The sequence below is a fragment of the Schistocerca gregaria genome, chromosome 10 (assembly GCF_023897955.1).
Source record: "Schistocerca gregaria isolate iqSchGreg1 chromosome 10, iqSchGreg1.2, whole genome shotgun sequence".
In the NCBI taxonomy this organism is placed as follows: Eukaryota; Metazoa; Arthropoda; class Insecta; order Orthoptera; family Acrididae; genus Schistocerca; species Schistocerca gregaria.
In genome coordinates this window covers 211,569,901-211,582,088 of record NC_064929.1, presented here as the reverse complement: position 1 = coordinate 211,582,088, position 12,188 = coordinate 211,569,901, and positions in this window count along the sequence as shown.

Genomic DNA, 12,188 nt, shown 5'->3' with positions numbered 1-12,188 from the left:
AATAAAATAAAACAAAAGTTAGGTAATTCAAATATAAAATAACGAATAGAAAATAATGTGTGAATAAAACACAGTGAAACTAAAGTGAAAGTTTAGTATATTGTTTCCGCGATTTTTTATTTTCGCATTCTTTTATTATAGCAAAAATAAAACACTGCGAAAATAAAGTAAATAGAAAATAAGATAATGAGGAAGTAAGAGAATCACGTAAATAAAATTCGAAGAAAACTTTAGTACCTCGTTTTCGCGCTAGTTTATTTTCGCGTTCGTTTCTTATCGCGTAAACAAAACACTGCAAAAATAAAGTAAAGCGAAAGATAAGTAATGAGAAGGTAGAAGAAACGCGGGAATAAAATACAGTGAAACTCAAAGGGAAGTCTAGTACATCGTTTTCGCGGTATTTCATTTTCGCGTTCTTTTAGTATCGCGAAAATTAAACACCGCGAAAATAAAGCAAAGCGAAAGATGGGTAATGAGAAGGTAGAAGAAAGGCGTGAGTGAAATACAGTGTAACTAAAAGGGGAGCCTAGTACATCGTTTTCGCGGTATTTTATTTTCGCGTTCGTTTATTATTGCGAAAGTAAAACACCGCAAAAATATAGTAAAGCGAAAGATAGGTAATGAGAAGGTAGAAGAAACGAGTGAGTAAAATACAGTGAAACTCAAATGGAAGTCTAGTACATCGTTTTTACAGTATTTAATTTTCACGTTCTTTTATTGTCTCGAAAATAAAACACCGCGACAATAAAGTAAAGCGAAAACAAGTTACTGAGGAAGTAAAAGAATCGCGTGAATAAAACTGAAAGGAACGTCTAGTACATCGTTTTAGCGGTATATTATTTTCGCGTTCTTTTAGTATCGCGAAAATTAAACACCGTGAAAATAAAGCAAAGCGAAAGATAGGTAATGCGAAGGTAGAAGAAACGTGTGAATAAAATACAGAGAAACTCAAAGGAATGTCTAGTACATTATTGCGCGTTCGTTTATTATTGCGAAAATAAAACACCGGAAAAATAAAGTAATGAGAAAGTAAAAGAAAGGCGTGGTTAAAATACAGTGAAAATCAAAGGGAAGTCTAGTACATCGTTTTGTCGGTATTTTATTTTCGCGTAACGCGAAAATAAAACACCGCAAAAATAAAGTAAAACGAAGTAATGAGAAGGTAGAAGAAAGGGTGAATAAAATACAGTATAACTCAAAGAGAAGTCTAGTACATCGTTTTCGCGGTGTTTTATTTTCGCGTTCGTATTTCATCGCGAAAATAAAACACCCCAAAAATAAAGTAAAGCGAAAGATAAGTAATGAGAAGGTAGAAGAAACACGTGAATAAAATACAGTGAAACTCAAAGAGAAGTCTAGTACATCATTTTCGTGGTATTTTATTTTAGCGTTCTTTTATTATCTCGAAAATAAAACACCGCGAAAATAAGGTAATGAGGAAGCAAAAGAATCGCGTGAATAAATTTCAAAGGAATGTCTAGTACATCGTTTTCGAGGTATTTTATTTTCGCATTCTTATATTATAGCGAAAATAAAATACTGCGAAAATAAAGTAAAGCGAAAATAAGGTAGTGAGTAAGTCAAAGATCGCGCAAATAAAAGTCAAAGTAAACTTTAGTACATTGGTTTCACGGTGTTTTATTTTCGCGTTCGTTTATTATTGCAAAAATAAAACACCACAAAAAATAAAGTAAAGCGAAAATACCCTAATGAGAAAGTAAAAAAAAACGTGTGAATAAAATACAGTGAAACTCAAAGGGAAGTCTACTACATCGTATTCGCGGTATTTTAATTTTCGCGATCGTTTCTTATCACGAAAATAAAACACCGCGGAAATAAAGTAAAAAGAAAATAAGGTAATGAGGAAGTAAAAGAATCCCGTGAATAAAACTCAAAAGAATGTCTAGTACATTGTTTTCGAGGTATTTTATTTTCGCGTTCTTTTATTATAGCGAAAATAATACACTACGAAAATAAAGTAAGGGGAAAATAAGGTAATGAGGAAGTAAAAGAATCACGTAAATAAAAGTAAAAGAAAACTTTAGTACATCGTTTTCGCGGTATTTTATTTTCGCGTTCGTTTATTATCGCGAATATAAAACACCGCGAAAATAAAGTAAAGCGAAAATAAGGTAATGAGAAAGTAAAAGATACTGGTGAATAAAATACAGCGAAACTCAAAGGAAAGTCTAGCACATCGTTTTCGCGGTATTTCATTTTTGCTTTCTGTTATTATCGCGAAAATAAAACACCGTGAAAATAAAGGAAAGTGAAAGTTAGGTAATGAGAAAGTAAAAGAAACGCACAAATAAAATACAGCGAAACTCAAAGGATAGTCTAGTACATCCCTTTCACGGTATTATATTTGCGCATTTATTAGTATCGCCAGAATGAAACACCCCTAAAATAAAGTAAATCGAAAATAAGGTAATGAGATATTAAAAGAAACTCATGAATAAAATACATCGAATCTCAAAGGAATGTCTTGTACTTCGTTTTCGCGGTATTTTATTTTCGCGCCCTTTATTATCGCGAAAATAAAACACCGCGAAAATAATGTATTTTGAAAATAAAGTAATGATGAAGTAAGAGAAATGCGTAAGTAAAAGTCAAAGAAAACTTTAGTACATCGTTTCCGTGGTATTTTATTTTTGCTTTCTGTTATTATCGCGAAAATAAAACACCACGTAAATAAAGGAAAGTGAATGTTAGGTAATGAGAAAGTAAAAGAAACGCGCAAATAAAATACAGCTAAACTCCTAGGATAGTCTAGTAAATTAAAAATAAGGTAATGATGAAGTAACTGTGTTACTAGTGCGGTTATAGTGTTTTTTTGAAGCTCGTATTTTAATAATTTTACGATCTTTACCAACACTCAACTCATAAAATTTTGGTATCGGTGCAAAAGACTTGCTGCCTATTATCATCTTCAGTAAAATAATACGGAATTAAGTAAGATGATTGACTAAAAACGCGTAATAAATAAAAGTAAAATAAAAAGCAAAGAAAATATGTTAAAGGGAATGTAAAATCATGTGGAAGGTAGTAATGCGAAAATTAAAGAACGAAAATAAAAAACAACTCGAAAATACAGTCGCATGAAAGAAAAATGACTCGAAAATATAATAACGCGAAAGCAGAACACCGGTAAAGTAAAATAACACGAAAATAAAATAACGTGAAAGTAAATTTAGCATGAAAATGAAATAACTGATGTGTTGAAAAACTTATCGAAATCTCTGAAACGTCGCCTCTTGGATGAAGGAGGCAAAGCAGCGGGCTTTTGTCACAGAATGTAAGAAAGACAAAATACTTGGGGCATATTACAAGGGGGTGAGAGACATAATTTGTTGTTGAACATAGCTCTACATCAGAAGAAGCTTTCACATCGCCAAACTTCGCTTGCAGGGAAGGGCTACTACTATTCTGCCCTGCTGTTGCTATTGTTACCGGGTGCGATAGAAGACGCGCCATTGACTAGTCCCTTCTTCTACTGTCTCCCTCATACCTCACCTCTCAACTGTCCCTTGCGGTACTTCTTTCCTTACACAATCAGAAATGTGATACAGATTCCCCTAAGACGAACTTACTCGTTTCATGTAATCGAATAATTATAACAGGCTCAGGAGGCAGTTTACGAAAGCTGTTTTCCAACACCCTCTCACACTCTGGTCGCTTAGTTCGCAATGACCATGTCATCGTAAACGTAACACTAAGATAATAAGGCAATCGGCTCCTGAACACAACCGAAACAGGGTAATGAAATGTACTGGGTGACAATTATTGAACTATGTGACATAAAATCATCGTAACATCCGAACGGTTTGCCTTAGGACGGTCAAACTGCACAGTTGGCCATGGGGCATGATGGTTTGGTTTAGCGGTGAAAGTTACATTCATTTGGATACGCAAAGTTGACGCTTTCGGGGGGCTGAGACTTCGCATTTCGTGATCGAGAATTCTCTTCACCCTCAACGGGTGACTCTATGGTGTGCGATGCCCAGTCACGGAATAATTGGAGCAGTATTCCTTGATGGCACGTGACTACCGAACTATACGTGAAGGTTTTGGAAGGTGATTTAATCCCCGTTATCCACAATGTGATTTCGACAAGATGTGATTCATACAAGATGGAGCTCGACCCCGTCGAAGCAGGAGAGTGTTTGGTGTCCTGGAGAACTTTGGAGACCGCATTCTGGCTCTGGGGTGCCCAGAGCGACTGGCTTGGGCCTCGATTGGCCACCATATTCTCCGGATCTGAACACAGGTGACTCCTATTTGTGGGGCTATACTGAGGGCAAGTTGTGCAACAATAACTCCAAAACCACTGTTGAGTTGAAAACTGCCATTCAGCAGGTCATCGACAGCATCGATGTTCCGACACTTCAGCGGGTCATGCAGAATTTCGCTATTCGTCTGCGCCACATCATCGCCATAGTTTGTAACTAATATACGTCTTTTTTAATATAGTTCAATAATTGTAGCCCTGTAGGTTTGTCGCCGACATGTGTCCTCTCACTCAACTTTAGGTAAAAACACGTAGTAATTTTAATAATTCTATTGCAAATCACTGTGAGTCGGAAATGGAAGAAAATAAAGGACAAAGTAATTAGTGTAAAACAACACAGTCGCCAGTGCGCTATGAACAACTTCATTGTGTCACTTATAAGTTATACAGGCAGTAGTTGTCGTAACTTAGATGCACGCATTTACTACTACATGAATTCGTTGTGCGTTCAAAGCATAAGTTTACCTTTCGGATTCATAATTAAGTTATTTTGTTTCACGGTAAATGATGACAGCCAAAACAGTTGCAGGATAAAGATTTATTACAATTCGTGACCAAGGTTTTGGTATATGTCAATATACCTTCATCAGAAGTAAAAAATCCTGAACAGGGAGACACTTTCATTAGCAAAAACTTGACATCGGAAATGAGAAAGAAAAAACACTAAAGCTTAAGTAACCGTGAAATTACCAGAGTAACACAGGCACAAAATCTTTTAGTTACTTACTAAAATTACATCCTGAAATGGAGATTAATAAATCAATTGTGCCAAAGGCGTCGTCAATAGTTAAGACATCATCTCCATTTGTACAACATGATTGTGGACAGGGTCAATGCAAACACAATTTACCACCAATACCTCGCCTATGAACTATCAAGACAAGAGTGTGAAAGCCCTAGGGCAGATGGTTACGCCGAGAGAGGGCACTTGTGGTATGTGCCAGACACTCGTGCATATTAAAATCCATGGATACGTACACAAGCGCAAACAGAAAACATTAAAAATACGTATTTTTGATGTTCGCTGTTTCTGATTTTCGATGTGTATGTGTGGTTAATTGACTAGTATGTTTTTATTGACAACGACAGATGGTTTAGTTTTACTGTAACATTTCGGTCGTTTCTGCCAGTACGTAATTCAGCGTCTACGTTACGCGAGATTCTCGCGCATTACACTGGTGCCCTCTCTCGTTAGGTGTGTTCCATAGCGCAAGCTTCATGTGCTTGACACTAGAACACGGGTAAATTGGTTCCATATTTTGTATTTTACATAGATGTTTTTAAATGGTCTGATATGTTTTATTTATTAAGACAGAAGGTTTGAATTAGAACAACTTTTAATAATTTTGATGCGCTTGTGTATGTATCCATGGATTTTAATATGCACGAGTGTCTGGCACATACCACAAGTGCCCTCTCTCGGCGAAATCATCTGCCCTAGTGCTTCCACACTCTTGTCACGATAGTTCATAGGCGAAGAACTGGTGCTAAACTGTGTTCGCATCGACCCTGTGCCTATAGTCATGTTGTACAAATGGAGATGATGTCTTAACTATTGACGACGCTTTTGGCACAATTGATTTATTAATCTCCATTGCATGATGTAATTTTAGTAACTAAAAGATTTTGTGCCTGTATTACTCTCGTAATTTCGCGGGTACTTAAGCTTTAGTGTTTTTTCATTCTCATGTGTTTTAAGAATCGCCAATTGTGTTTTTTAACTTTCTGGTGACTTGTTTTAACTGTCCCCCATGAACGTCTCCATGTCAGTGTATATTTTACCTCCATTTTCTCCCCTTACTCTGTCTTATGTTCCCCTTTTTTATCTCCTTATGTATGTATCGTTTTATTCTTGTTTTAGTTGTCGTGTCACTCGGCTGAAGAGCGGCGGATTGTGCCGCTGACAGCCCTCCCCTGCCCATATGGGGCAGGGGAATGAAATCACAATAAAGAAAAAAAAATTCTTTCTGATTTCCAATGCTAAGTTTTTGCTAAAGAAAGTTTCTTCCTGTTCAGGATTTTTTACTTCTGATGAAGTATATATATTTATACATACTGAAACCTTGATCAAAAATTTCAATAAATCTTTATCTTGCAACAGTTTTGGTTGTCATCATTTACCGTGAAGAATTTCAACAGTTACTGTTTCAGCCATGTTTAAAATCTTAAATTATTCAGATGTCATCCTACATGCGAATTTTTAAGAAACGCCATTAACGGAATTTGTAACGTAACTGTAACAAGTGATCGAGAATGGAAATGAGATGCGGCACAGTAACACTTAAGCTTCACAGGATAGCACTGTAATCAGAACTATTAAAATGTCTTTGTTAAACAATACATGAAACAATGTTGCACTCAGAATGATGCGTGCCAAGCCACACCAGCAATGCGGTGCATTATAAACATACACTGACGAACCAAAGCACTGCCTGCCGTGAGGCCGTATGCAGCCTGGTGGCCCTGAGGTCACATGACGCGGTGAGAGGAGTACATGAGCGGAGCATAGACGAATGGTTCTAGCGGCGATAAGTGGCGCAAATGCGAAAATCCGTCGACTTTAGCGATTTTGACAAAAGCGAGATTGTTCTGCTCCAGTGCCTGTGTGCGAGCATCTTGGAAATGCAGAGCTGGTCGACTGTTCGCACTCTACTGTCGTGAGCACCTGTGGAGAGTGGCTGATCAATGTTGAAACCACGAGCAGGCGACAAGAAGTTGGACGTCCACACCTCGTCACAGAACACTTGAGTCTGGAGGCTCACCCCTCTCTAAAGGAGGATAGGCAGCGATGTGTGTCAGGTGTGACGTCAGAGTCCAGTGCTGGCGCAGGCAGCGGTTTTTTGGAGCACACCTATCACCATTCAGTGTTTAACACGGTGTTCTGCAGCAGAGGACAACCACATGTTCCCACACTGACCCAACAACGTCTTAGTTAGGAATACAGTGGGCACGGGATCATCGAGAGTGGAACACGGACCAACGGAATCTTGTCGCCCAGTCAGGTGAATCCTATTTATTGTTAAACCAGGTCGACGGTCGAGACCAGATACGCCGTCATCCAGGCAAGTGGCTCCTCGACGCGTGCAACACACCGGGACGCAAGCCTGTGAGGGCAGTTCTGTGTGATTTTCTTCGGCTTACACAGGACCTGCGGTAGTAATCGAATGCGCCGTGACAACTGTGGAGTATGTGAACATTATTAGGGCCCTCCTGTAGACCCTCATGCTTTCTCTTCCTCAACAGTGATGGCGTCTTCCACCAGGAAAACTGTCTGTCTCACAATTTCCGAATCGTGCTGCAGTCGTTTGACGAGCATGACAGTGAATGTCTTGGCCATCAAATTCGACTTGCCTGAAACCGATGAAACCCAACTCGGACGCCATCAACCACCAGCTCCGCGCCCACAGACTGACAGCCCGTAAATCAGAGGAAGTGTGTGACATGTGCGTAGGCATCGGCTTCACAAACCTCTGGAAACCTAAGTACTTGTAGAATCCGTGGCGCCCAGGATCACTGCTGAATTGCGATCCAGAAGTGGACCAACATGTTTTTAAGTAGGTGGTCATAATTTTTTGGCTCATCAGTGTATGAAATAACAACACCTGACAAAAGAAGAGTGAGACACCCAGTAGGGGAAAAGTAAACGAAATGAAACTTCACCAGTTAAGAGGGTATGCGATATTGTTTCAATGATAATACAACCGCTTTTAGCGATATTTAACCATTAATTCTCACTGATAAACAGCTTCACAGCACCTTTGCAGTCTCTATCTACGAGGGGAGTTCAATAAGTTATTCTGAAAGCAGGTTACTTTTATTCAGGATTCCGATACAACATATTATTCCCCACTCTTGGCTACAAAACCCTACTTTCCAGCGTTACGCCCCCTTACTGCGACAGCCTGTGAACCAGCACGGTACCGCTCCACTGGTCGACGGCGGAGCCAACGTCTTACTGGAGCAATGACCTCCCCATCGTCCACGTGCTGCTTTCCATGAGTGCATCCTCCACTGAGCCAAACAGATGGAAGCTCTTTAAGGTCTTCTGTTAGGGGCGAGGAACCTAGCAAGTGCACGCCTTTAAGTGAAACGTCCCCTTAGAAAAATTATACAAGACTGTGCTTAAAATGAAACACAATATTTTTGGTGCAACGCAATCTGACTTCCAAAAATCCCTACGAAAGAATGGCCCTGACTAACATTAACCTATACGTTTCACAAATCACTTACCTCACAAAAATCTTCGTTACTCAAGCTACTGCAATACAGCGAGCGCCACTACTGCCAGCTAAATAAAAGATTCAAACTACTGAAGGCACTAACTACTGATAGGCATAGTTAGCAAATGAAAGATTTTAATACAGAACAAACAATGTATTTACCTTAATAGTCATAATATATATCAGTTCATGACACCAATTCATACAAATTTCAAAACTCCACCATCTCTCTCCTCACGTCCACCACTGCTGGCGGCTCACCTCCAACCGCGCAATGCTATGCTCTGTTAGCATCCAGCTGCCGCTGCCCAACACTACAATGGCAGATAACAATGCAAACCAGCCACAGACTGCACACGGCACAGCCAGTGATTTTTCATACAGAGCGCTACGTGGCGGCAGCGTTACCAATAAAAAAACCTAAACAGCCTACTTACATAGCCCCCATGCTCCCCACAAAAAAATTTACAAATTGTTTTGGGCAGTGGCCAATACAGATTTGAAATTTTTTTTTCATAATTAGGATTACAATAGCAAAGAAATCAAATGCACACACTTATTGATACAATGTTGGTCAAAAGCTAAAATTTTCTCACAGTCCATATAGACAGTCCTGATCATTCATCACAGTAAAATAGTAGTGTTTTTCTCAAAGACTGAGCAATGTAAGAAAATGCACACAGAAGTAGTGGATTTCCATGCAGTCTTGAAGAAGTAGTGTTGTCCTTCCAACAGAAAGACAGTGCTGACTCTTGACATGCAGACAGGTAATGGGCCACAACAGAGCAAACCCACAGCAGAGTCAGTCGAAGTTTTGAAGAATATTGGTAGGTAGGTCAACACAGAGTAGACCCATTGTAGTCCTGGTAGAGATTACGGTATTGGTGGGTCATCAGAGGTGCAGACCCACTGCAGTCCTTGTAGAAATAATAGTATTGGGGAGTCCTTGTAGAGATAGCCAGCAGCCATCTGTTTGACTGTGCAGGCGCACAATCACCATTGAAGAGTCTTGCGGATAATATAGCAAGTCCATAACCACCACTTGTGCACTCACAAAAATTGTTTTTGAAATGTCCTTAGAACCAGAAATGCTGTTATCCAGTCCCTTACTGAATTATTAACACATGTGCAAACACTATCAGTCCCTACTTCTCACAGATTGTCCATACACTATGACCAACAGAAATGTGTGCAGTGAAATGTAACTTACAAGTTACTTAATTTGATGAACAGGTGTCAATTACAATTTTATAACATGAGAATACAATAACAAAGGTACAAAATATATCATTAAAGAACATAATAGTACAAATAACATTTGCAGTAATACAGGCTTTACAAAAGAATCGAAATAACATATACATCAGTGTTACAGGAATTATGACAGGAGAACATACATAAAAAATCAGAATCAACTTCACACACGAGCATTAAAACAAAATAGCATAAATAATGTCTAAACATCTTTACAAAGTAAATAACATATTATTGATGCAAATTATATTTGAGGATAACAGTATTCCTCATCATAGTGAATGTAGCTTAGTATTAGAACAGAAAAAATTCTATGAAACAGTACACAGAGACAGGAAGAAAGTAAATACACAAGGGTACACAAACACATAGTGGGATAACACAAAAGGAAAGGACAGGGTTTGTTTTCAGGGTAACATTTGGTACTGGAGTCCAACCCAAAACTTCATTCCATAGATCGCCCCTCTTATTTCAACATTTGCTCCAGCCAAAAAAAATCCTATCCAAGCATGCTTTCTGTATTCTGTTCTCATCCTCTTTCAAAAATAGTTTTCCTCCACTGTACACTACTTTTTTTTGGCCAAACCATTTTCTTATAGCTTCTCAATGCTTTTCTTCCAATTCATTATAGTTAGTTTCTTATATAGTCTACCCCCTCTTAAGCTAAGTTAAATCTACTGAGCTCAGATGCTAAACTAAGGGACGAGGCAATGCAGCAGCACAAAACAGTTAATACAAGCAGCAATGACAAAAAATGCAAGTAAGCATAGCGAGCAGCAATAAATGTAATAATTTATATCTAAACATGACAAAGCTGAAGCAGAAAAAATATTACAGTAAAAATGTTTAATACCTATGTCACATCTTAACACTAGAGTGATGTATCACGAGAACATACGCTAGCAGATAAGTTACCAAATCGTAAAAAAATTATTTTTGCAATTCCTGTGAAGGGAAATGTCTATTTGTGCTCTCTTTTCTAAGGAAGGACATCATAAAATGATTCTTTACTGGGTCTCTAGACAGAAAGTAGTTATATTAGTACATGTATTAAATTTTAATTTAAACAATGCTGCGCTGCAACAAGAAACAAAATAGGCAAAGCAAGGCGTGAAACGTCATTCGCTAGCCATAAGGCATTTCATAATGCAGTAAACAATCTTCCAGCTAGCAAGACAATAGACATGAAACGTTTCTCAGTATTTCATTTCAGTAAATATCATAAATTAAGAACTCTACAGTGTAATCACGTTTTCAAGTTTGAGGGTGTCGTATTTACGATGCTTTCTACAAAGGAATGTCAATAGCGAGGATAATGGCTTCTCTCTCTTTTTTTTTTACCTGTGCCTTTGAAAAGCACACACTAATGGCTTGTTTCCTGGTGGCTGTCGCCCAGCTGGGCGCCCACGACGCATTACATGCAGGTGGTCACTTAACTTTCTTACCGAAATATTTACGACACCAGTTTCCGCTACAGTGGCATTCTCATATAAAAAAATTCACAGGTCAAGAATTTGCGTTACAAATCTGTAGAAACAAAATCCTTTAAATATAATAGTGTCCAAAAAATTTTCGCCAGCATAGTGATACATTCACATATATAACTCTTAAAGTACGATTCTCAGTTTCCAACATCCTTTTTCACAAATCAGAGTCCCTAACCACTACTCATATTCCTTGCTTTATTACACATATACATATTCGTAGACACATCTTCAATATTTCATCATAATAAATACGTAGCATAATCAAATTCCTCATATAGCATCAGCTTATTGATGATAAACATACCTCAACAGCATAATACACATAGTCATCTTAATAATAACATTGTAACACCTCAGTCAACTCTCAAAATCGTCGTAGCTTCCTCCAATAATTTCAAAACCTAAAAAAATTCTCTGCTCATGTCAAAAGTGTCGCCTGCCTCAAACGTACTTTAAAAATCATGATCCCATACCAAATACATCATTCAAAACTCTCATAGTATCATAATGCTTCCGAAAAAATATGAATATTTCACAAAGTACAGACAAAATACAATTTCATAAGTGTGAAGTAATCCAACGGTGTAAATACGTAAACATCTGTCACTGATGTAGTATAATAAATGTTTGTTTCTCTCAGTTAAATGATCAGATAGTTGTGTAATTTATGTGTTAGAGAAATATGGTACCGATGTGTAAAGTTGTATAAGTAAATACCATATTAGCTAGGGCTCCTTGTGCTTGCCAAACACATGGTACACAAAGTAGGCGTGTACCCCCCTGAGGATTAATGTAATTATACGCTCAGGTGTTAAGATTACAGCAATGGAATGAAATGTATCACGATAAACTTTCTTTTTAATCCAAGAATCTTGATAAATAAATGGTTTAAGTACCAAATTAATCACTCAAATGCTGTAATGCTAAATGTGCGTTTTG